Here is a 26,072-nt window from a genome sequence, read left to right as displayed (position 1 = left end):
TACAGTTTATTAATAAGGATATTTTATATATATATATATATATATATATATATATATATATATATATATATATATATATATTTTATATATATATATATATATATATATATATATATATATATATATATATATATATATATATATATATATATATATATATATATATTCAACAGTTCTGTCTGGTTCTCTAATCTGATTGGCTGATAGCCGTGATATATTTAAGTAATATCGGCACCTATACAGCCTCTTTGCCCTTTTTGTATTACTCCGCCCACATACAGCCAGCAAAAAGCAGACACTACAGATCTAAAGTTTAAAAGATGCTTGCTAAACTGTCAGCTTATGATTTGAATCCAACGTGGAAGAAAGTAGTTCCTCATACAAAAGGGTTTTTAAGACTCTCCATGTTTGATTTTGTTTTTATATACACAATTATGCCGTCAAACTGTTGCATCGGCCTGCGGCCTCGTGCCAACGCACGCCTCCCACCAGTGCCGATATACAGCCAGATGTCACTGCTACTCGTGTAATATTGCTTATATATAAATATATATATATATATATATATATATATATATATATATATATATATATATATATATATATATATATATATATATATATATATATATATATTTTTTTTTTTTTATATATTTATAATTTCTGAGACAGAATGTTGGCATCTATTAGACTGTCATGAGCAGAGCAAAGATGGTTGATGCTTTGCCACAAGATGGCGACAGAGACCAGGTAATAAGTCCTAAGAGAAGAAAAACTTTGCGAAATTTTAAACTACAGCTGATCAAACCATTATAAAATAGGTAAGTGACTTTCTAAGTCGATCTCTGTTTTGTTTGTTGTAGTGCTGTACTTATTACCATAGTAATCTGGTAGCGTTGGCTTTTCTTTGGCTTTTTAGGAGTCAATTATTGTGATTTCCCGATTGCAACAGAGAAATACTGGAAAATGTATCTAGACTGATGGCATTTCATGCAGTTTAGCCTTAAAATCTTAAAATCGCCTGTTTTCATCCCATTAGATATTACGCTAGAGAATCATTCAAACACTAGCTTTAAAGTGACGTTGGTGAAGTAGCAATGTTTTCTACTGTTCTGAAGTCAGCTGCAGATGTGAAGCAATGGCGGTGGAAAGTAGTTCCTCGAACAAAAAGGTTTTTAGACTCCGTGCTTGATTTTCTTCTCTATATTATGTCGTCAAACTGTTCACACTCATAGCAGTGACATATGGCTGTATATCGTCACTAAGACAACACACGCCTCCCACCAGTGCCGATCTACAGCCATATCACAATACTCATAAGATATTGCACATATATATGAAGTTAGTTAGCAAGATAAAGTAATGTTTTGTTTCATTGTAAATACCCAACAAACACACAACGTTGCTGCGATGTAACGACCTTCCTACAACGTTGTACCAACGTTGTAAAAAGGTTGAGGATCTGCGTTATTGGCGAAGGTTGTCACAACTGTGTCATAATGTTGCCATTTAAATGGCCGTTACTTTAGGTTGTGTTTAGGTGGCATGAACAACCACTTTACAACATTTACTGATCATCAGTGAATCAGTTTAAATTCCAACAGACCGTTCAACATCTCATTCAACAACGACAGAGTAGACGTGAGTATTGCTTTTCTTCTTCTTGCTAAATAAATCATCAGTGGTCATTTGTGTAGTCCGGTTGTGTCAAGCTCTGGTCTGTCCTCTTGTTCACTGCCTTGTGGCCTTTTGACTTGTGGCTGCTGTGGATCCATGGATCTCTGAACTGGATTCTCTGTTGGATTTCTTGCTGTGACTGCTTTCTCCGTACCAACAACTACACCTGGTCTTGGGCTGCGCTTCCCGGTCTGCTGTATTCTCCAGTCCAGAGCTTCAATGTAGTGTCTGCATTTTAATTAATTAATTAATTAATTACTTTATTTATTTATATTTTAATGATTTCTTTTTTACTTCTCTTGTTTGTTTACCTTCTTAATTTACATTTTAATTTAGCCTACCCTTTGAGTTTTATTATATATAGTTAATTATTTAATATAATCTAAACTTTATTTTATACTGTTTGCTTATTATTAGATGTGTACTTTATGCATTAAATGTTGTGAAATATATAATAAAAAAGTTTGATTATGTACATTTGTGTGACATTTTTACACTTCAAAGCTTACACGTGTAGGGAGTTAGTTTTTTTTTTCTTTATTATTCAATCAAAAGTATTTAGTTTTAAAGAAAAACTAACTCCATACACATGCAGTTGTTAAATTAAAAAGGAAAAAAAAAATAATTAAAAATATTTAATATTAAGCAATACTGGAACATTAATACTGCTTATCCTGTATTCTAGGCAGTATTGATAAACTGCCAGGAAAAAAGCATTAATACATGTAGTAAGAACGTCGTCTCACGGTTGCTGAATGTTACACGACAACGTTGCTACAGCCTTCTCACTTACATTTGTGTTACGTTGTGACATTGTAGCGAGCACGTAAAAAAATGCAACGTTGTACAGACATAACTACAACGAAGATGTGTTTGTTGGGTATTTCCCCAATATTAACAAATCCAAAACTAAACATTTTCCCAAAGTAAAGAGAAATCAGACAAACTATCTTGCAGGCAAAATCAAAACCATAGCCATTACAATAAACTGATGTTAAATCCATAAAGCAATAACAAACATATTCATTTATTAGAGGAAGTATCGAAAAAGCAATGCTTCTCCACCGCAAAACAAGGCAAAACAGAAGGGTAGGGCATATTTTGAAACAGTCAGATATTAACTCATATTAGCATCAAAACAATAGCAAATTATTTGTGTTAATAGGAATATTAAAGCGACAAAAAATGTATCTACCTCACCAGTTACTATATAACGCTTGTCTTTTCATTGACACGGCTGCAGGAGCCTGAAACCGCTCCCTCTTTCAGCTCTCCTCCAATAACACCCTAGCAGCATTAGATAGAGCCCTAGCCCCGCCCATCACACACTCTCCTCCAATAACATCGCAGCCGAATCAGACTGAGACCGTAGCCCCGCCCACTGTCGGATCAACGGACACACTCAACACATACACAATTACCGCTCCTGCCGGATCATTACAGGCGCGCAGCTGTTGTTGTTGTTTTGCATTGTTTATATTAGTTTGCTGGGAGCATCGCGTGGACCTTAGAGTAACGATCGCAGCATCTCTGCACCGGAGTGGAGCCCAGATCGCGAAGCGGTGAGTTTGACGCTGTTTTAGTTGCTTGTGATGCACTGAGCTGTTATGAGCGGGATGTTAGCAAACAGGCTACAGAAGCAGCACGCCTAGGATGCGATTAATAGCCGCTCCGACCGGCGACATGCTGTTAACGGACTAAAGATGCGCCCGTTTGGGAGGGAATCCGTGTGTATGTGCGTGTCAGGCGCTTGATGTGAGTTTTTGCCTGTATAGTGCTCGCTTTCTGTTGATAATGGGCTGCGCTTTTGCGGCTGGCGTGTTCGTGTGTGTGTAATAATCTGCGGGATTAAGTTTATTCTCGTGCTGGATGGAGGTGGATCACCGCAGGATAACGGTTGTTTGTCTGGAGGGGGTTTCACGTGCCCTCCACCTCGCTCCGAGTCGGGGTGTGTCACACACACTCCAGCCGAGGCTTATTTCACACCTTCACAAGCTGATTTCTTTCAAAATTGCTCAGATTTTATGACAGATATCATAGTTGCTAGCTACTAATTAATATGGAAGTCGTGTCGGCCATTACTGTCATGACAAGCAAAGACATTACAATTCTGACAGCGTTTGAAGGAGATTCCATATAGGTTAGCTGTTGTAGATATGTGTTTAACTGTGCTTAAACTGATCAATTTTAAGGAAGTATGTGGACAAAATTGGAAGGAGATAACACTAAAGGGTTAATTCACCCCAAAAGGAAACTAGTATTAATTAATCACCCTCTGAGCCCTTCATTTGTCTTCGCAAATCAAGTTAGGTTATTGAAGATGAAATCCGAGAGCTCTCTCATCCTCCATAGACAGCAACAGAATGGAGACGTTTAAAGCCTATAAAAGGTACTAAAACAATGTCAAAACATTCCACGTGTCTTCAGTGGTTTAAATGTTAGCATACGAAGCTCCAAGAACACTTTTATGCAGCAAATAACCTGTAATATTACTTGGTTTGTTTTTGTCCTCCTGTCAGTGACGGGTGCTATGGGCAGTACAACATATGGCCATTAAGGTGCGTGCTCAGCGTAGCGTTTTAGCGATGCAGAAAAGTAATTGCTGTTCTTTTCTTTTGTTGTCAGTAGAACCGCTGCATTTTTATAAGTCCAATTAAATTATAATAACGTTTTTTTTTTTTGGATGTTACAATCAGTATTGTTCGTTTTTAGGATATCAATAAACTAGTGTAATCTAAAATTGTGACAATTTGCGTTTAGAAGACCTAAAACTGATATAAACATGTAAAGCATTAACTCATACTACAGTTTCTCATCAAATCATAACTAATCAAATGCTCTCTAGTGTCTGACATGCCCCGCCCCTTTCAACATGGTTCTTGTGTGCTTTTGATTTGATGCACTTGAGCTCAATCACCCTCACTGGCAGAGCTGTGACAAAACAAAACGCTATTGGCTATTCTTTTAAAAAGGGGTGGAACTACACGATGTCCCACCCTCTCTTTGTGTTTCAGTTGAGATTACGTAAAAAAACGAATAAAAAATTCTATTTCAAAACACTTCACGGGACGTTTAAAATGCTGTGTTGAGCGTTAATTTCACACTGAGCGCTCCCCATTTTTTAAAAGTTTTGATGACAGGTGAGCGTTTCAAAACAGTGCTCGCTTTTCTGTGGTGCAATACAACACGCACAACCTTCCTTCAGACTCATGAACATCTTAGCGGCCGATCACACCAAACGCGCATTTATGTTCCAAAAATGCGATGCAACGACTGTATGCTGTTGATGTTAATACGTTTTTTTTTTTAATTATATAGTGAACTACAAGTCTCTTCTCCAACTTCAAAAGTCTCAGTTGTTGTCTTGACAACACAAACACTGCAGGCACCTCAACAGAAACCCTTCAGCAGGAGGCGACACTCTAGTGCAATTTAGGAAACAGCCACTAGATGGCGTGGGGGTCATTTTGGAATGAAAACTCCAATAGAACAACAGCATATTATATATCGGTACAATAAACTATTAAAAGTGCTGATGATTGTGATAGTAAGTGTTGTATTGTCGTCTGTCAGGTTGTATCTCAGCTTTAATGCACTTTTAAAATAAGTAAATAAAAAAACAAAGCAGCTGCTTGCCATCGCAGCAGCAATAAGATCCAATGGACGGCCGATCGCTTTCACTCCAAAATGGCTGAATTACAGGGCTGTTGCTGGGGGCTGCTTTTGCAATGAAACGTTTTATTGAGTGTCCCCTCTTGGTTATTCTAAGCACTTTGCCTTGCCTCTGCTTTCCTCTGATTGGAGAATGAAAAAGACGCGAGTGTCGTAACACACCTTTTTTGCTCAGAGTTGACTATTTTTTAACTCAGAGCACATAGCGCGCAAGGGTGGCAGGGCACATAAGCATCGCGCAAAGTGCTCATGGCCGTTAGTAAACCATTCAAAAGAGGCACCTCTCAATGCAAAAAACACATTCGGTGTGATCGGCCCCTTAATGAGGTTATAGATTAAAAGTAGGGATGCTCTGATTAATCGTCCGATAATCACAATTCATGACTCGATCTGTACTTGCTGATCTGGCCGATCTCACAAACCGATTACGAGTGTTTGTTTACGACTTTACAAGCAGAGAAAGATGCACGAGCATGTTCGGGCAGCTCTAAAACCCATGAGCAATGTTTCCAAATTACATTGTTAGTAATATTTCCTACCATTTGTTTTATCTATCATTTCTTGTAAAGCTACTTTTGACCATTACATTTATGCAACATCCTTAATTTATTCACTTAGGTAAGGTGAGATCTTATTCTTAGAGGGATGTGCTTAAGATATAGTGAAACAACGAACGTATCCAGGGTGATGTGAATAAGGTTATAAAGTACACTGTTACCTTTGAAGATTTACCCAACATGTCCTCGGGAGTTTGTTTTCCATATCAAACTTGCGAAGCCTGAACTTACAAAGAGAGGATGCAGGACTGAACTGTGTGTAGGCTACTTTATATTGGGGAAAAAGCCAATATTAAATAATATAATAATAAGTCATAAAAAAAGAGGCGAATGTCTGCAGCGCTGCCTCCGTTTTGCAGATGTCTCAGTTTTTTTGCCTATTCACACTGAGACGGAGCAGCAGCATTTTAAAATGAAACGGCCTCTTCAGTGTTTCCAAGTTCCAAGCTTCGTTTTTGGCGTTCAAAATCTCTGGTGTAGTGTGGACGGATGGCTTAATCGTAGCAAAACGTATTTTTTTTAAAACAAAAACACATTAGTGTAAACGAGGCCTGAGATTACGTCAAACAATAGCCCCTTTCACATTTACAGACCTTTCTGGAAAATTACCGACAGGTAATTCCGGAAAGGTCTGTATGTGTGAACAGGCCCTTTTTGAAAATACCGGTAAATTTGTTTCAGCAATTTTCCGGAAAGAGAAGTTGTTACATTACCGGTAATTTGCCGGAATGATGCACTATGTGAATGCAGAAGGAGAATTGCCAGAAAGAGCGTATTTATGATTAGAACACACTGACGTGACATGTTTACTCCAGCCAATCAGAACATTCAAACACATTTAAATCCGTACCGTTTATAAAACTATAATATTTTGAATATCATTCCAGAAACATTTAGCTGCTAGATTTTAGTCAGATAACGTTTCTATGGTCCTTATTAATGCCAACTGTGTAAATAAATATCAATTGAATGCTTATGATAAGCCGCTGATGTTTGCCTTCAAGTTCTGCTTCCTTCAGTTGCGTGATGAGTGTGCACGCAAAGCAACCAGTGAGCGCCAGCACACACACATATTGTGTACATCTCAACATGTGAAAGTGTACCTTCATATGTTTTCATCGGTGTTCACAATACTTTTCCATCCACAGAGTTTGTAATGCAGTCAAATGTTTACAAATCTAATCACAGCTGTTTAGAGGTCATTTCTGGGAAATGATGTCAGAATTTACCACTATTTTGGAATGAAAATTCCATAACATCCTTGCCTGTGTGAACAGCTCTTCTTTGAATTTACCGGTAAATTCATTCTAGAATTTTTTCCGGATATTAACTGCTATCACTGTGTGAAAGGGGCTATTGATTTAAAGATGCATATTTCAAAGCACTGCATGGGACCTTAAAGTACTCTGTATCGATAGCATGTGTATTAATTTGGTTTTGCCTTTATTTATTTGTTTGTTTTTTGTCTTGTAAAATGCTGATGACCATTGACTTAAGTTTCATGAATCATCAAGGACGATGGTTTCAGCCAAAATTATTTAAACCAAAGAAAGAAATCCACATATGCTTTGTATGGTTTAATGGGGGTGCATTTTTTGACTGAAATACTGCTTTTACACATTATGTGGACAGTTAGTTGCTAGGTGACCTTTTAAAGGTCCTCAAGTGACTATTTTTGGAAAGACGCCTACAATTACTCTTAGGGTGCTTTCACACCTGCCTTATTTAGTTTGATTGAATCGCATTAGAGTTCGTTTTCCCTCTTGGTGCGGTTCGCTTGGGCAGGTGTGAATGTGAATGCTTGTAGAGGTGGTCTCGGTACGCTTTCAAACAAACCCTGGAGCGGTTCGTTTGTAGTGAGAATATGATCCGAACTAAAACAGACCCAATCGCAACAAGTACTTCGCCTTTTGGACTAATCCAGCTGCTGTTGGCAGATGCGCTGTGCATTATGGGATATGGATTAAAAATATTTTTTGACAGACAGCGCTTTACCAATAGATAGAGAGAGGGGTAATAACCTTACCTGATAAATTGTTGGTAATATTTCCGCAAGATGACCGTGTCGCAGTTTAGCTAAATTAATTCACACCTCCTCCTGAAGTGATGAGCGATGCATTAAACACTGTTTTCCAGCCTTGGCCGCGCTTCATTCTCGAAATGTATAGTTTGTCTAAAGCAGGGATACAGTCAGTCAGCGCAGTTGTCCATCCAAAGTAAAAAGCGACATTTTGTATGTGGCGATTTGTTTACTTGCGGGAGTTCATTGGAATTTTCCCGCATGTGAATTCTGACCAGTCATTAAGCAGTTTAGGAACTATGTTCAACAACACCTGGCCAATGAGAGATGTGGATTTTGTCAAATGTCTGCATTTTGGTTCTTTTCAACTGGTTCGGAACAAAGCCAGCAGTGTGGTGTGAAAAGGACCCAAAGACGGCAGAAAATGCCGCAGATGTTTTATCTTTGCTATGATGACAGTACATAACATTTTACTAGATGTTTTTCAAAATACAAGCATTTAGATTAAAGTGCAATTCAAAGGCTTAATTAGAGTAATTAGACAAGTCATTGTATAACAGTAGTTTCTTCTGCAGACAATCAATAAATATATTGCTTAAGGGGCTAATAATATTGACCTTAAAATGGGTTTCTAAATATTTAAACCTGCTTTTATTCTAGCTAAAATAAAACAAATAAGACTTTCTCCAGCAGAAAAAAATATTAGAGGAAATACTGTTAAAATTCCTTGCTCTGTTTAACATAATTTGGGAAATAGTTATTTAAAAAAACAAAATTCTCAGGAGCGCTAATAATTTTGACTTTAACTGATAATCGTTTTAAATAATCGTGATTACAATTATGACCAAAATAATCGTGATTATGATTTTTTCCAAAATCGAGCAGCCCTACAATGTATCATTTAATGCCAGACCAAATGAACCGAACTACAGATGTGAAAGCATGAAAAAAAGCTTGCAGATAATGTATTATCAGAGAATCACCCTTCAGTTTGCTTCTGTTAAGTGTAATTGACAAGAGAAAGAACTTTTGGCAGAATGTGGATGCTTCATTTCCCGATTAGTCTGTGATTAGTTGTTGCCACTGATATTTTTTAATACGTTTAATAGCCATAATATTAGAAAGCCCAGTTAGTAGTCAGAATTTTTATAATTTTAAAATTCAAATTAACACCACAATCCAAACTATTCCATTTAATTGCAAGTCATTTAAAATATTTGACTGTTTCCACACTCAAAAACTGAATTGTTTGTGCATTTATCTATCTCCAGCTACTTACAGTTGGCAAGGTTTGAAGTTAAGACAGCACAAATGCTTTAATAAAAAAATCGAATGACCTGAAAATAACATGGATAATTCCATAATCTGTGTTATGATTTGTTACAATCAGTTAATTAATATTATTTCCAGCCTAACATTAATAGGAGTGCTTATTTTAAGCTTGTTCCAGAAGGATTTACGATTGCTTGAGATTTCCAAGTAAGCAGTGTACTATGTTCCAAGACCCAGTGAATGAATGTGTTTTTACTGACTCTGCTAGTAGTTTGTATAAAAGTTGCCAGTCAATAGCGGTGAAGCCATTCACAGTCTTTCACCATGAAACTCAAGCTAAAAGACATTAATTATGTCTGGCTCAGCACTTATTGATCACATGCACTATGAAAATGAGGAAGCCTTTCAGGAGTTTTCTGTCTGAATGGAGCTCTGTTATGATGAAATCGCCCTAAATCAAAGCAGTCAAGTAGCCTCTTACTGTAATGATCAAGAGGAAAGTGGCCATTAAAATGTGACTTAAATAAATATCCTGATTAGATATCACCATTGAGAGTTGTAAGGAATTTGATATGCTATGCTGTGTCAGTACTCAGTAAGACATCAAATGTGACCGTGCAGGCAGGGTTCATAAGGGGCTTTTGCACCGGAAAAAGTTTTTTCATAGTTCTTAGAACTAATAGTAGTTAGGGTTGTCAAAAGTATCAACTTCGACATCAGACTTCATTCATCAGCTGATCTGTCTATAAGCTGACATTAAGAAATGCTTTTGTGTAGGGCTGCACAAGCATTGATATCGGAATGTGCGCTTCCACAATAGTCACATCGCAGGATCTGCAATGTTGAATCCATATTATTATTGACCAGGTATTGGAAAACACTCCTGATTTGTGGAGTGTTTGCAACGTGTAACCATAAAGTTACCAAAACATTTATTATTTACGTGTGTTTTTATAAGTTAATTCAGATTAAAAGTATTCAGGCAAAATTAGTTACATGTTTAACTTTAAGGAAAATGCATTGCATTTATGTATATTTACACTATATGGTGTGATTTTACATTTGATTATTAAATTTGTGCATCTAAATATTGCTGGACTTCCGGAAAATCATATAGTGCTGTGTCTTTTGTTCGCACAGTGGTGTTGCTGTACTATATTTCTCAATGTTTGTGATTGATTTATTATAATTTATGTAGATGCAATGTCTTACAAAATTGAAAAAAAATAAATAAATAAAAAATTACAAATTCTTTCCAAATAGACATATTCATTTAATCTGGTGAAATTATTCAATGCCGCAATATATATTGTAGACGAATAAAATAATGCAATGTCAATTTTTCCAATATTGTGCAGCCCTACTTTCGTGTATTTGTGATTGCAGTTGGCGAACAGCGCTAAAGCGTGGTAAACCGATGAACTTCATGGCCAATTACAGTCATATCTGTTGAGCAAGTGAATGCAATGGCCAATTAGTAGTGTTTCAGAATGTTAGTGGGGACATTTTTATAATTTCAGTACTTGATACTGAATTTGCATTACTTGATACTGGAGGCTGACAAGGATGGTACCAAAGTTGCAGGCACATACCCAGTGTGAGTGAATGGTGCATGAATAAAAAAGTTTTTGGAGTTATTGCGTCTTTTGCTTAACTGCGATTGCCGTTTTAGCATATTTCAAGTTATCACTCCTGCGATACATGTTTTATTCTGTTAAAACATGTTGGTTCTGTTGGAAACTGCATATATCAAAATCGCAAATCATAGTGGAGTCAGATGTTACATTCCCAGAATTGTCACTAGGGACGCTGTTCCAATTATAAATGTTTAAAGTCTATCAGAAATTCTTACCTGTTTTACTTCGGCACTTTGGCGTAAAAATAAATAGGAAACTAAATTGGAACGTCAAATGGAGGGTGGGGATTTAATGAATCAGTCCCCGATATCGTGACCTACGGCTCCTGCCTTGCGTGTATTTGTGCATTTATAATTCTTCGTGCTGTTTGTGTTGCTCTGCAATAACACTTTTGAAACGCTAGATGGCTGTAGGTTTTTATGTTCCTCTGTGTCGAGTTTCTTTGCGGGTGTTTTGTTTTTTCTGAACCCTACCTTAATGAACAAGTAGCTAAAACTCGCTCATTCAGAGGTGGGAACCAGCGGACATGCAACAGCTTTAATCATATGGTAAAAGCAAAACAACAATTTCCATCAGGAGCTCCTTTACGGGACTCGACACTTGTAAACACTTGCTCTATCGGGCTCGTGGCTTGCAGCACCACCCATACTCGTCACAGCTCGTCACTTGTCACAGGGCTATGTGACCGTGCGAAAGCTGTGCAGGAGCATACGTGTGCGCTTGAAGCTTAAAGTATGAGTCAGCCTTAAGATCATGCAACCAACTCCAAAGAGAAGCACTTACTGTAGTTTCAACAAGATAATGAAGTACTACATGTGTGGTTTTATTTACAATTAGGATAAAAATGTAATCATCGAATATGCAGGAACTTGACTAATAAAATAGAACAACTGTCTCGATATACAGTTGAAACCAGAAGTTTACATACACTGTATAAAAAGGCACATAACTATTTAAAAAAAAAAGCCAGAGTCAGCAAAAAAAGCCAATTTACAATTTGCTAAATTACACTGGGAAAAGAATAATTTTTGGAGACATGTCCTGTGGTCTGATGGAACTAAGATTAAATTGTTTTGCCATAATGACCAGTGTTAAATTTGGAGGACAAAGGGCAAAGCCTACAAGCCTTTGAATACCATTTCAATTGTGAAGTATGGGGGCGGCAGCATCATGTTGGGGGGCTGTTTTGCTGCAGGAGGGACTAGTCCACTTCACAGCATAGATAGCAACATGAAGAACATTATGTAGAAATACTGAAGCAACATCTTAAGACATAGGCCAGGAAATTAAAACTGCCACAAATGGGTCTTCCAAACAGAACATGAACCTAAGCATACTGCCAAATTAGTTCAAATGTGCTTTAAGGACAACAGAGTGAATTATTTGGAGTGGCCATCACAAAGCCCTGATCTCAATCCTATAAAAAATATGTGGGTTGAAAATATGTTGAGTTGAAAAAGCTTGTGCGAGCAAGACAGCCTGCAAATCTGACTCAGTTAAACCAATTCTGTCTGGAGGAATGGGCCAAAATTCCTTCAAACCATTGTGAGAAGCTTGTGGAAGGATACCCAAAACATTTGACCAAAGTTATACAGTTTAAAAGCAAAGATAAGAAATACCAAGGAAATGTGTGTAAACTTTTGTCTGTCTGGAAATTAATAAAATATTCACAACAAAAAATAAAAAAGTCACATTATTCTGGCATTTAGCAAATGTAAATCATTTAGGGAATCTAACGAACCTAAAATAGTAAATGTTTAGTTTGATTTACCATCAGACATTATTTAAAAAAAGGTTATGTTCCTTTTTTAGAGTGTATGTAAACTTCTGGTTTCAACTGTACATCGTATCAATATTTGTCTTTAGAAATATTACACCTCAGTGTTGTGAAATATTCATCTGGTTGAAGTGTTTGTCATAATTAAAAAGTAGTTTAAACTGTGAATTAGGGCTGTGCAATTAATCGAAAATCCGATTTCGATTTTGGCTTTTAACGATTATGAAAAACCATTAATCGAGATAAACGATTATTCCATCACATACCGCCCCCTTTACAGTTGTACACGTGTTGCTCTGCAAAGCTCAGTTCCATGTGAAAATGACTAAAAGCATGTGCTGTAATGTAACTTTTGCTGCAGGGGATGCGCATCTTTCATATTTTTAAAAGTGCGAAAAACTACGTGCTGTTCTGTGTGCGCGCCGTGCTTAGCCTCGGACAGGTAACGTGTGTGTGTTTATGCGCGCGCTGCGCTTAGCCTCGGACAGCAGAGCACACACACATCTAACGCGATCTTAATGTGAGCGCTTTAATGGTCAAATACATGCACATTTGTGTCAGAGCGCAGTGTTTATTGATTATTCATATTAACCCTCATTTGTGTAATAAACAAACAAGTTGAGAATCAAAAGACACGTGAAAGAGAAACCATATCAGAGCCGCACTATTCTTAAAGTGACAGCGCGCGATATTTCTGCTGCTGCTGACAGTTTTTATCATTAATCAATAATAAAATAAAAAATACAGTGAAGATGCTTAAAGCACAGTTTAATCATAACAGATTTAATAACTAATTTCTAATAACTGGTTTCTTTTATTTTTTTGCTATGATGACAGCACATTATATTTTACTAGACATTTTTCAAGGTACTAGTATTCAGCTTAAAGTGACATTAGGCAAGTCATTATATAACAGTAGTTTCTTCTGCAGACAATCAAACATATATATATTGCTTAAAGGGGCTAATAATATCGAGCTATTAAAATAGGTTTCAAAATATTTAAACCTGCATTTATTTTAGTTGAAATAAAACAAATAAGCCTTTCTCCAGAAGAAAAAAATATTATTGGAAATACTGTAAAAAATTCCTCTGTTAAACATCATTCGGAAATTATTTATATATAAAAATAAATTCACAGGAAGGCGAATAATTTTGACTTCAACTGATAATCGTTTTGAATAATCGTGATTACAATTATGACCAAAATAATCGTGATTATGATTTTTCCCATAATCGAGCAGCCCTATGTGAATCTGCCTTAAAACTTAAAGGTAAGAGAGATTTATCATTTATTTGGATAATTATTGAAATTGATTCCTTTAAAGAAAACAAAATCAGATGCTGTTGTAGTTTGAACTGGACTCAATTCCCTCATTTCCCTGTTGATTAATGAGGTTTTTTTTACCCACCGCAGGAATGCACTTTGAGTATTTGCAGTGTGGTCATATGTTTGTAATGCGTTGACAAGCATTTGTGCACCTGCACAGAGTGTTTTTCCCTAAAAGGAGAAGTCGAAACATCTTTGATCTCTTTTGTTAGTCAAATCATTAACTGTATGCAAAGGTTCAATTTCTGTTGTTAATTTTAGCTGTGGTTTTATGGGCCTCTGAGTATTAGCAGTGTTATTGTATTGCCTGTCAGGATTGTTTATAGATAAACCAGAGCATCTGGCATTGCTTTAATCCCCAAAAAACACTCTCGCTTCTTCACTCTATGTCCTTCCTTCTCTCTAAGCACTTCCTGTCTCTACATAAGAAAGCTTTGTCTTTTTCGGATGACTGCGAGGGGGATTCTAATGTCGCCTAATGGTTGGAGCTGAAACGCTGCTCTGGAGCAGCTGTTTCTGTCAGCAGCACAGGTGGTGATTCCTGTCTGTCTGTCTGCTGATCTTTAGCTTCCCTTTTGCCCTTGCTTCATTTCTAGAGCTTTACACTTTTCAGGGATTGAGGGAGCTTTGGGGCAGTGTAATGTAGGGCTGTGCGATAAAATTGGTATCAATATTTACTGATTCAACACCATTGTCAATAGCGATTAAAAAAAACAAAAGTTCGATATGAATCGCTATAGATTTATTTAAATTTGGCTGCTGAATGTGCGCCTTGAAAAGAATGCTAATAAGCTTAGGTTGTGAGTTTGTCATTTCCAATAGAGGCTTGTATAACGTGCACATGGTGTTCAAGTGGCGCACATGTGACCCGCGCACATTTTTTAGGTACACCTAGTTAAAAAACACATTCACTTTTTTGAATGCTGTGAGCGCACCAAAATTCATGCAAGTAGAAGTAACCAATCTGCTTCACACTTTGTATGGAATATACACATTTCAGTAATAACAACAGACTAATTACCTCAGACAAACACCGTGCATCCAAACATTTCACTTTTCTCCATAAACTTGAATCAGAGCTGCAGCAATGGTTTGTCCATTTGTCATCCTCTGAGAAAACGATTGATGGTCGTCTAGTTACGAAAGATGCCATAGAAAATGGTGAAGGAAACCACGTGCTTACGCTTATCACTTCAGGTCATAATAAGAACATATGCGAAAAACAGTGCCGTACAGCAGCAGTGAGGAGATTGTAAATAAAAAAGATGTAAGGATGTTGCCAAAGTGGCTTTTTGGTTTCTTTTCATGTGCATCCCAGCCACTAGCTCTCCATCTGAAAGGTTTTTTAGCATATGGTGTTATGTGGTTATTCAACTTCACAATGAGGAATGTTGAAGTGTTTATTTGAATAATGATGGTTAGTTCCTTTACTCGAAAGCTCAGATTTGACTATCATAATTTTTTTGTTTACAGGGCATGGAGTTGTATCATTGTTATTCACACCTTAATTTTTTTTTTGAATGTTCAGTATTTACACTTTACCATTGCCCACACTTTGTAACGTTTTATTTATCAAGTTTAAGAATCTCTTTAACACTTATGTATGTACCATTAAAGCTATTTGCCTTAGTAATGTTGGTAAATAAAAAAAAATAGTGGTTAAATAACACAAAATCCTAATACTCCTAAATGGATTGTTAAAAAATATTTAGTAATTATTGATATCGAAAAATATAAACATGATATTATGCAAATTTTTTTTGCAATATCACCCAGACCTAGCTTTATTATTAGGGAAGGATGGCTCCTCCCCTTTAATAAAAACAGCTGGTTCTGAGTCTGGAAAAAGACTGTTCCACATAACGGGTAAAAGGGATGCAAAATTTGTAAAGCCACGGTCACACTGCACTTTTCACACTACAGACACCTATTCATTTGCATGTGAATCCGGCAGACTGGCTTCTGCGACAAGTTTCTTATGTCAAATTCAAGCTTGGTGAACTTTGAACTGGGAAATTGCATCGTGATTGCGTGAGACCAATAGAAAATCAAAACGTGACCTCTGTACAGAAATTTTAAATATGGAGTAATCACTCGTTTTTTTTAAATGTCTTCTCAACTTGCTTATTCCTGCCCTTTTTTTGCAGCGCTGTATGACAGAATTCTCTGTGTGAAATAGCTTACTGGAACATCTGCAGTTATATAAAATAAATAAATAAATGCAACATATATGAACACATACAGCCCCTTACAGTCTTCGATATGTTACCAATTACAGAAAAAAGTACACACAGCATACATTTAGTCCTTATTTAGGTTCATAGACATCACGGCGAGCACAAGCAAGAAAGCAAAACCTCTTGTGCTTTAGATTGGCTCGTAAAAACGAAGGGGCACAAGGTAAATCTGCTCTTCTTTTTGGCTTTGTGGCTGTTCATCAAGACGACGACAAGATTTGTTTAAGCCCGGGTAGACCATGGCTCGTTATTATATGAATTTACGCTGTAAAACATCTCTCGGCTCTGTATTTTAAACATGCGGCTTTTTTATTTTCATTCTGGCCTTTTGCGTAAGCGAATGATGTTTCTCTGTAAACCAATAGCGTTCAGCTGCGAGTCTAGCTCCGCCTTTTGGTACCCTTTCTCGTGTTTGATATCCTTTCAAAAGGGTGCCGAAAAATTGGTACGCTACGGTTCGGTGCGCCTTTTGACAGTGGAAACAGCCATAAAAGTGTACCGTACCATACCGTACCACTCAGTGGAAACGGGCCATTAATGCCACGTTTCAGAAAATGAAGCCCAGTTACTTATTTGAGGTTTGAAAAAAATGTTGAGAGTGGTTTCTATTGACTTTTGTCTTCGCAAGCTGCAAGAAAACGTCACTGGAGCAACGTATTTCTGATTTCTCAAAATCATACCTCAAGGCATGTATTCCCAATGGGTTGGACTTCTGCCGATGTCCACATTGTGATATTGATGTTAAAACAATATGTTTTGCAGCCCTAAATCTGCCTATTACACCAAATTCAAAACTAGTTTACTTAGATCAAACAAATGTTTTTATTTTAGATTGTTCTACACATAATTGAGCACACAGTATGCAGTTGACGTGTCTTGTGTGGATACGAGACCCCTCTGGCCTTGTGTCCTCTACTTTACAAAGAAAAGTGATTATTCACAAATTACATTTGTGAAATGGGAACCCCTACTCCACAAGGGCCAACCCTTGAGTGTGTGAGATTGAAGATTGTAGGTGCTGTTCGGCTTTGCTTCCCAGCTCAAATGACAGGGGTTTTCTGAAACTCAAGATGAGCCTCCTAGGGTGGGTGTGTGTGTTCAGTTGCTCTTGAATTAGGCCTTATGTTTACATTGTGTCCATAGGTGATTTCATAATGTGTGATTATCTCTTTTATATTTTGCATGTGTCTTATGTTAGGATGCCACATAATGGTGTGTGTGTAGCAGGGAGAACCTGAAAAAAATGTGTGTGTTTTAAGCTCTGGGGTCATTTAAAGCTTTTTTTTTTCTAACATCTTTTGTCAGGCCGTGTGTTTGCTGGCACCTGGGTTTGTCTTTGTGTTTCTGCTATCTGTCATATTAAGCTGGGAAACTTTTTAATTAGTCTAATGATTGCTAGACATTACGAGAGCGGTTTGATTATCCCGGTCAAGCTGCCTGCAACTTTAAAATCGACCCGTGTTTTGACAGGACGTTGTTTATTGAGTTACTGCGCAGTGATTACCGTGTTGTCCATCAGTGCAGTTTTCCATGTGCGTCCCTCAGTAAAAATGGCTTTTGTACGGTGCGACTCTGTAATTTGGAGGACTGTTCAGAGACCTGTAGTTATGTTACATTGAGGCGAACTGTGCAATTGCTTTGCTCAGATTATAGCAGATCCTTCTTGAGTGCTTTTTTATGGCTGCTTCAAAGGAAACATGTTTGTAGCAGCTCAGTTTTTTGTGTGGTAGTTATTTTGTGCACAGTAAAGTTGTTTTTAGACCTTGTACAGCAACACGATAATGAAATAAAAGGGAATTTCTATTTTATTAAGGATGTTACAGTTTTTGATAAACATACAGTACAATCAGTTAGGGCTGGGCGATATGGCAATAAAAAAAAAGAATCTAGGTTTTTTATAATGTTTGACCGATTCACGATTTCGATTTCGATTTTCTTTTTAAATGTTGTTACTAGTCTTCTCAACACATTACACATTAAAAAGATACAGTGGAAGAAAAGGACTGAACATGGAAACTGTAAAGCCTTATTTAACCCAATGTGTGAAGTTGTGGACGTATAGCAGGAGCAAATACAAGCACCAGATGTGTGTCTAATATAAATTAATATATTTAATCTATTTTTATTTTTTCCCTTTTTAAATACCGATCATTTGAAGCGCTTTGCTCCACTCTGCATTATGCTGCCTGATCTGTCTGGTTTTCAACTAGGTCCGCTAAATGACGCCATGGGGGCGGGTACTTGCATTTTCACTGCTACAGCCCCTCACCTCTGCTCGTGTTCAAACCAAAAGATCGGCGCGGTTTTTCACATGGCAGGCTTTTATGTCCTTCATACATGTTGAGATCGAGTTTATTGACTTGATGAGGGATTGTCTTGACAATCCACATAGACGTGACTCAGTCAAGCAGGTCGTACACCAGAAGCGCCGCGACATGGCGCGCACATGACAGTTTAAACTATCACACACCAAACGCGCACATTCGCATGCTATTTAACATGAAACTAATCAGATGGCGGGGCTGAAATATGAACTGCTTCCTAAATCATGGCTGGGCGGTGCCGGTGTGCGTATAAAACCTGTTTAGAATTCTAAAATCCATGGCACTGCATGGTGCTGCGCAGCGCGGCGCCGAGAGGCGCTTATGGTGTGCTTCCTGCTTCATAGAGTAAACCAAAGCACATTGGTGCCATTATAATGTATTAAATATATATATTTTTAAAAATCGCAATTTCTCGATTTGATTCAAAATTAAATCGTCTTAAAACGTGAATTTGAAATAATCAAAAATCACCCAGCCCTACAATCAGTACTATTTTAAGATATATTTTCAATTTAAAAATCAGTGTGTTCTTTTTTTCAAATACATTTTTTATGTATTTTTTCCTGGTATAGCAGAGTTTGTAAATTTAGAAATGTACCGAAATTATTCAAATTTTTGTATAAGCTATTATAATTGATTGTCAGGATAAGATGATTTTAATGGATCCAAATCTGAGAATTTTTTTTTATTTTTTTATATTTGGGGCACTATCATACACCTGGCGCATTAAGGTGCAAAAGGTGTTTGGCGCGATTTGTTGCTATTTCCAGACCAGTGCAACCCTACTTTTCACGTTTTGCACCTCGTTGTTTTAATAACAAATCTATGTGCAACACTTTATTGACTCATGGGTGTTTCAGTCTATAAAGGAAGTGTGTGTAGCTGCATCATTGGCGTATTGCTATTTTGAGGAACTGAAATAGACCGCACCATTGACCAAGTAAAAGCTGGTCTAAAGTCCAGCGCAGATCGTGTTAGTTATGCAGGTCCAAATGTTTATACAATGCTTAATACACACAGGATGTTCATCAGTACACAAACATTTTGCATATGAAAAAAAAGGTTTAAAATGATACAAAAATGAGTATGTTTTTAATCGATCAGTTAAGTAATTAAAAAATATTATTATTTAAAGTTTGTCTGCATAAGGGGCCGATCACAGCAAATGCGCTTTTTGTGTTAAGAGCGGCATCTTTTAAATGGTTTACTAATAGCCACGAGGATTTTGTGGCACTCTGCGAGCTTCACATTTTTTCTTGCAGTTGGAAAAAGTCAACTCTGAGCAGGAAAAGTGTGTTACATTAGTCCCGTCTTTTTTGTTCTTCAATCAAATGAAAGCAGATGCGGGGTTTTCATTGATTAAATGCATTTTTTTGGTGATCGATCTGAGGTAGCCTGATATTTTTAATTGATGGAAAAAAAACATATGATTGGACAAACAGAATATATGTCGATTCTTAAAAAGGACTTAGTCAGTGTTTTAGTTTTGCAATCTAAACTTGTCATTTAGATGAAAAAACATCTAGGGCAGGCCTATTTATTTTATCCTTTATTTTATTTAGTTTATTCTGTTTTCTATCCTGTTGGAAACGCTGCAGGTGCTTTAAGATGTGCTGTTGCAGTATGTTCTGTATGATGTTGTTCGCATGTTAAAATAAATCAGTATATTAAAATGCAACATTGAATGTAAAAAAATACAAAATAGACACGTCAATTGTTTTTTTTTTTTTTTTAAATAATAATTTAATATTAATCTGACCAGTTAACGGTTAATATTCAGTCAATGAGCGGCAGTTGTCGGTTGGCAAAATTAGCCAACAATATGGTATATTTATAGTTTGTTATTTGTATTTTTATATCAGAAACAGATGCCAGAGACCCCTCAGCTGACTTCTCTCGATGTGAAGGAGCAGTGGCTCTACTTTGAGCTCGGTCATGACCCAAAGCTCATGACTATAGGTGAGAATAGGAATGTAGACCTTTTGGCTCAGCTCCTTCTTCACCACAACAGACCGGTACATTGACCGCATTACTGCTGCTGCTGCACCAATTCGCCTGGCAATCTCACGTTCCATCTTTCCCTCACCCGTGAGCAAAAGATTCTTGGACTTCTCCATCAGGGGTAAGGACTTTCTTCGAACCTGGAAATAGCAAGCCACCTTTTTTTGGTGAAGCACCATGGCCTCAGACTTAGAGGTGCTGATCTCATCCCAGCCGCGTCACACCTGGCAGCAAATTGCCCCAGTGCATACTGAAGGTCCATGCTCGATAAAGCCAACAGAGCAACATCGTCTGCGAATAACTGAGATGAACTTCTGTGCTCCACGAACCAGACCCTCTCAAGGCTGTGCTTTGAAATTCTGTCCAAAAAAATTATGAACGGAGATGGTGACAAACGGCAGCCCTGCCATAGTCCAATATGCATTGGAAACAAGTCTGACTTATTTCCAGCAATGTGAACCAGACTCCTACTCTTTATTTATTTATTTATTTATTTATTTTTTATTTTTGTCAATTTAGTGTTCAGTAAGCTTGTAGCACATTATTATTTAGTGATGATACCGCCGTGGCCTCGTTTTTGGGGTTGTATTCATCCTAACTGTAAACCAGCTGATTATTTTGTAACTGAGCACTCTGAATCATGCAGGCTATCACTGGATTGACAGGCTGCATGGTTTCCATGGTAATGTGAGTGCCAGTCATGCATTTTGAAGAGGAAGCGAGAGGTGATGAACACATCGAGAGTGTCTTGTCTGTCTGTCTGCCACAGCAGCGCTTCAGGCTAGAGTTACCAGGGGCCCGTGTGACCTCACAAAACACTTTCATGCTGATCTCAGAGCTCCTTTGTCTCATGATTGTCATGGAATTTGAACTCGTTGTTGTCTGTTTTTAAGGTTACGACTTTAAGGCCTGCTCATGCTTAGTTTGCCAGAACGAAAACAGAAAAGTTAAAATGTTCATCATCTCTAAAAGAAGTTTAGATATCTGAATGAATGTTGCTACGCTAACAGTATTTTTTAGCATAGAAAACAGCACACATATCGGGCAAAATACATTTTAAGGTCAAATGTTTTGAAAAATGTTGTTCGATAACCACACTGTTGTAAGTATGAAAATACACAGCGCAAATACTGTGAAATGACTTGAACTTTAGAGTTTTGTTACTATCATTAGCTTGTTGCTAAGCTAACAGTGCTTAAATGAGCATAACAAACATGGGATAATATATTTAAACACGATGTTTCTTTGAGTTTTCGGTTACAAATTTTAGCATGTTAGACATTTTTGTTTCAAATATTAGCTTGTCGCTAAGCTAATATATTCTGGTATGTACAAATTCACATTAAATTTATGGTAAATGTTTTACTTTACCGGACGGCGTAGTAGCTAAATAGGTAACGCTGTCGCATCACAGCAAGAAGGTCATTGGTTTGAGCCTCTGCTGAGTCAGTTGACGTTTCTTTGTGGAGTTTGCATGTTCTCCCCGTGTTCACATGGGTTTCCTTCGGGTGCTCCTGTTTTCCCCACAGTTCAAAGACGTGGTACAGGTGAAGTGGGTAAGCTAAATTGTCTGTAGTGTATATGTGTGGTTGAGAGTGTATAGGCGTTTCCCAGTGTTGGGTTCCAGTTGGAAGGGCATCCACTGCGTAAAACATATTCTGGATAAGATGATGGTTCGTTCCACTGTGGCGACCCCTGATTAACAAAGGGACTAAGCTGAAAAGTAAATGAATCTTCAAGTGGCTCCAAATCTCCAAAATTAAACCAAATTAAGTGAGATTAATATTAAATTAAACAAAAGAAGAAAGGTTATAAAAATTGACTGTTGCACTTTATTTTGTGTCATCAGTAAGCTAGTTTATATAGTTCATATTGGTGTGTGTGCACCGTTGTGTGCAATATTTGTATGCTTTTTAACCACCTCCGAGCATATATGGGGTCACGATTCACTCGTGTTGTTATTTTAGGGTTCACAGGCTGAAAAGTTTGAGAATCCCTGATCCATAGCACATATAGTAATAATAAATGACACATTTTATATAGAAATAATACATTTTACTCTGAACATTTTGAAAACTTATGCTTCAAATATTAGCATTAACTACATAGCCCAAATATTGTATACATTTTTCATGTTTTTTGTTGATTCTTTTTTTTTCCTTTTCAAATGTTTCTATCACTCTAACACACTCTAATATAGGGCTCCAACTAACAATTATTTTATTAATCAATTATTCTGCCGATAATTTTTTTTTCGATGAATTGATGATGAATCGGATACAAAGAAAAGCATTTATTTCCAACCATTTATTAAAAAAAGCTCATCCCTGAGCTGTTATAATAATAATAATAATAAAATAAAAAACTGAGTGGTTTTGTCCTGTTTTCAATTCAAATATCTAAATATGTTTAAATCAAGATACATACTAGACAAATGAAATAGCCTAAGAAATTATGTCTTGTTTTCTAAAAAAGAAAAACACCTAAAAATTAAGTGATTGTTTGCTTTAAACAAGTAAAATATTTTGCGAATTGTGTAAGAAAATTATTTTAATGAGATATAGTCTCAAACAGAAGTTTTACCAGTTCACATAAAAGTGTAAGTGATCGTGATTTATAACGTGAGATGGGCGTCGCCATGTTTATTGCGGTCGCACGCAAGCCTCATTTATAAAAAGCAGAACACGCAGGATTCAGCATGTAAAATCACCACTTACTCCCCGCATGCAAGTAAGGGGCTGGTGAACTTAGAAAAGAATAGATTCAACTTTAGTTGCTTTCACTATGCGTAATGTGTATCTGATATGAATAAAACACATTTGCAAATTATATTTGAATGCATTGTTAGACTCTCTTGTGTGTTTTACAAACTCGTTATGTTTTGTTTTACTAGTACTTGTGTGCATTTACATGTCTAAAACATAAATTAAGCATTAGGCGTTTAAAAGGCTGCATAATTGTGATAATAGATCATGTCTTTCTCAGCAGGGTTAAGCTGGTTCTGTTTTAGAAAAAAAAAAAAAAACGAAAAAAAAAAGCCCTTTTCTGACCATCCCTTACTGAGAGCTCTGCTCTGCGCGAGCTCTCTCTGCCTCAGTGCCAGACACTGCGCCAAAGCTCAGTTTGATTTTTTTTCAGTTGCCACTCTAAAGGTAAATGAGCTAATGCTAGCTTGTCATGCTTGTCAAGCTGGATAACATGCATGTAAAACATCAGCACCAGGGATTTTACGGTCCTCACTTCAAAACGGAACAGGATTCTAGAGATTTACCCTGCTGTTGCTCCCTTACTCCTCAACCCTGTCTATGACACGGCGAACTTTGTATAAGTGCGCGAGAGAGACTGTGATCATTCCGCTTCGTGCTCAACTAAAGTGTTTTTTTTTAATAATCAAACATCCTGTGTTGTGCAACACAACAAATCGATTACGAAATTCGTTGCCAAAGATTTTAGTAATCAATTTTTATCGATTTAATCGATTCCTTGTTGCAGCCCTATTTTAATAACACATTTCCCAGAATTAAAAGGAATATTAATTATATATTAATTAATTAAATATAAATATTAATCCGTCTTTCGGATGAGACGTTAAACCGAGGTCCCGACTCTCTGTGGTCGTTAAAAATCCCAGGATGTCCTTCGAAAAAGAGTAGGGGTTTAACCCCGGCATCCTGGCCAAATCTGCCCACTGGCCTCTGTCCATCATGGCCTCCTAACCCTCCCCATATCATGATTGGCATATCATCACTCTGTCTCCTCTCCACCAATCAGCTGGTGTGTGGTGTGCGGTCTGGCGCAAAATGGCTGCCATCGCGTCATCCAGGTGGATGCTGCACACTGGTGGTGGATGAGGAGATCCCCCCCCCCCCATTGTGTAAAGCGCTTTGAGTGCCCAGAAAAGCGCTATATAAATGTAACGAATTATTATTATTATTATTATATATTATGTGAATTAATATTAATTCCCTTTCTTTTTTTACCCATATCTCAATTTTTACTGACAGTTTGCTTCTATTTTGTTTAATAATTTAGCCAGTGCTTGGAAAAAAGACTTAATAAATTATAAACATCCCAACTTACCAACAATATTCATATATTCAAATATTTTTTTTATTCAGTCTGTATTTCCCCACGATAGTAACAAGTGGTGCTACCTCTAAATTTGAGTATCTTCCAAATGAAGTCATTTTTAGCCATCTGAATGGCTTCCCAGCTTATCATCAGTTTAGTGAAACTCTGTTCTGCTCTACCACAAACAGTGTTTTAATTATGACATATGGGCTGTCGACGCTGTAGCTCACGCAGCTGTCATCGACATTGACCTCAGTCACCGCTAACATGGCTAGCATTAGCTGGCTGTACATTTCGTTTTGTTTGTGCCTTCAAGAGCGCACTTACAGTGGCATGTGTTGGTGCAATTTATCTGTAACCTTTCATCTCTTGGTCACCTTGTATGGTCAGTTTGCACATGTGTGTGAGAGAGAGAGAAGATGAGTGTGCTCTTCTGAGCCTTGTTTGGTTGTGTGTGGAATCTTGGCTCTTTCATATCTTCTCTTTGGCTGGTTTTGATCAGTGGTTTTGCTTTAGGATACAGACTGCTCATGACCCAGACAGTATAGAATTGTAGCTCATAGCTGAGAAATGCTGGGTTTGATACACACACGTTTTTGGTGTTGTAATCGTGTGTGTTTGGTGGTTTTGATGTTAATGGCTGTCAGCTGAGAAGGGTGATGATTATGTGCAGATGCTGCACAACACTTTTTTCGAAGGGTCATTGGCAAATATGAGTGTACAGAACAGCAAAAAGGAAAATTCTTTTGGAAAATAAGACTTATTTTAATTGTATAATAAAAGCGCATTCGTGAAAATTAATATATATATAAAAATTTTCATGATCAGCTGAAAAATTGACCCCCGAAAAATAAAATTCATTTCTTTTTAATTTGACCAGATTTATAAAAATATAAAATTTTGCTTTAAAGGTGCAGTAGGTGATCTGCCAAAATGCTAACTGTTAGCATATTAGCTTTGAAAACACAGTCCCTCCCCTACCGCCCAAAACCACAGCTTAAAGGGCCACGAAACCACCCTCTGTCAGCAGGGTGTTGTTACACCTCTAGTTTGGAAAAAGTCAGGAAAGTGGGTGTGTCCAGCTCTGTTTAGTGGGGAGTGTTTGAGGAGGGAAAGAGGGATGGTGCATAAAAATGTGAGTTCCGCTTTGGGCCATGCTGATTTTCACAGAGGCAAAACAAACACAGACGCAGGGCTAAAAGACAGTGACTGTGTTTACATGGATATTGGTAATGAAATTATTTGCCAAATTATTAAATGGTGGACTTTCAGTTTGGCACTTTCATTCAGGAATTTCAGTCATGCCCCGCGTGACAAACAAGATATTTGATTTGAGAAATTGCGAGAAGCATGTATTTTTAATGCAATGTTTGTTACCACACGGTGAATAAGAGAAAAAAAAAAAAAAACCTTTGCATTTCTCGGAAACTTAGATGCACTCGGTAGGTAGCGTCAGAAAGCCGTGTGTGTTATTTCTGTCACAAAATGTGGCAAAAAT

General features: G+C 37.2%; 1 protein-coding gene across 6 annotated transcripts in view; it reads left to right on the top strand.

Annotated features, from left to right (window-relative positions):
• Positions 1 to 3,070: 3,070 nt before the first annotated feature.
• The window catches only part of ralgps2 (Ral GEF with PH domain and SH3 binding motif 2), a 225,722-nt gene continuing 202,720 nt past the window's right edge, over positions 3,071 to 26,072 (top strand). For 5 of the 6 annotated variants that reach the window (XR_012395421.1, XR_012395422.1, XR_012395420.1 and 2 more), the window contains exon 1: positions 3,076 to 3,239. The gene's annotated coding sequence lies outside the window, so the exon portion shown is untranslated. 6 annotated transcript variants of the gene reach the window in all.

Source organism: Danio rerio, chromosome 20 (assembly GCF_049306965.1).
Source record: "Danio rerio strain Tuebingen ecotype United States chromosome 20, GRCz12tu, whole genome shotgun sequence".
Classification (NCBI taxonomy): Eukaryota; Metazoa; Chordata; class Actinopteri; order Cypriniformes; family Danionidae; genus Danio; species Danio rerio.
The sequence above is the reverse complement of the archived record's forward strand: the minus strand, read 5'-3'. Positions and strand labels throughout refer to the sequence as shown.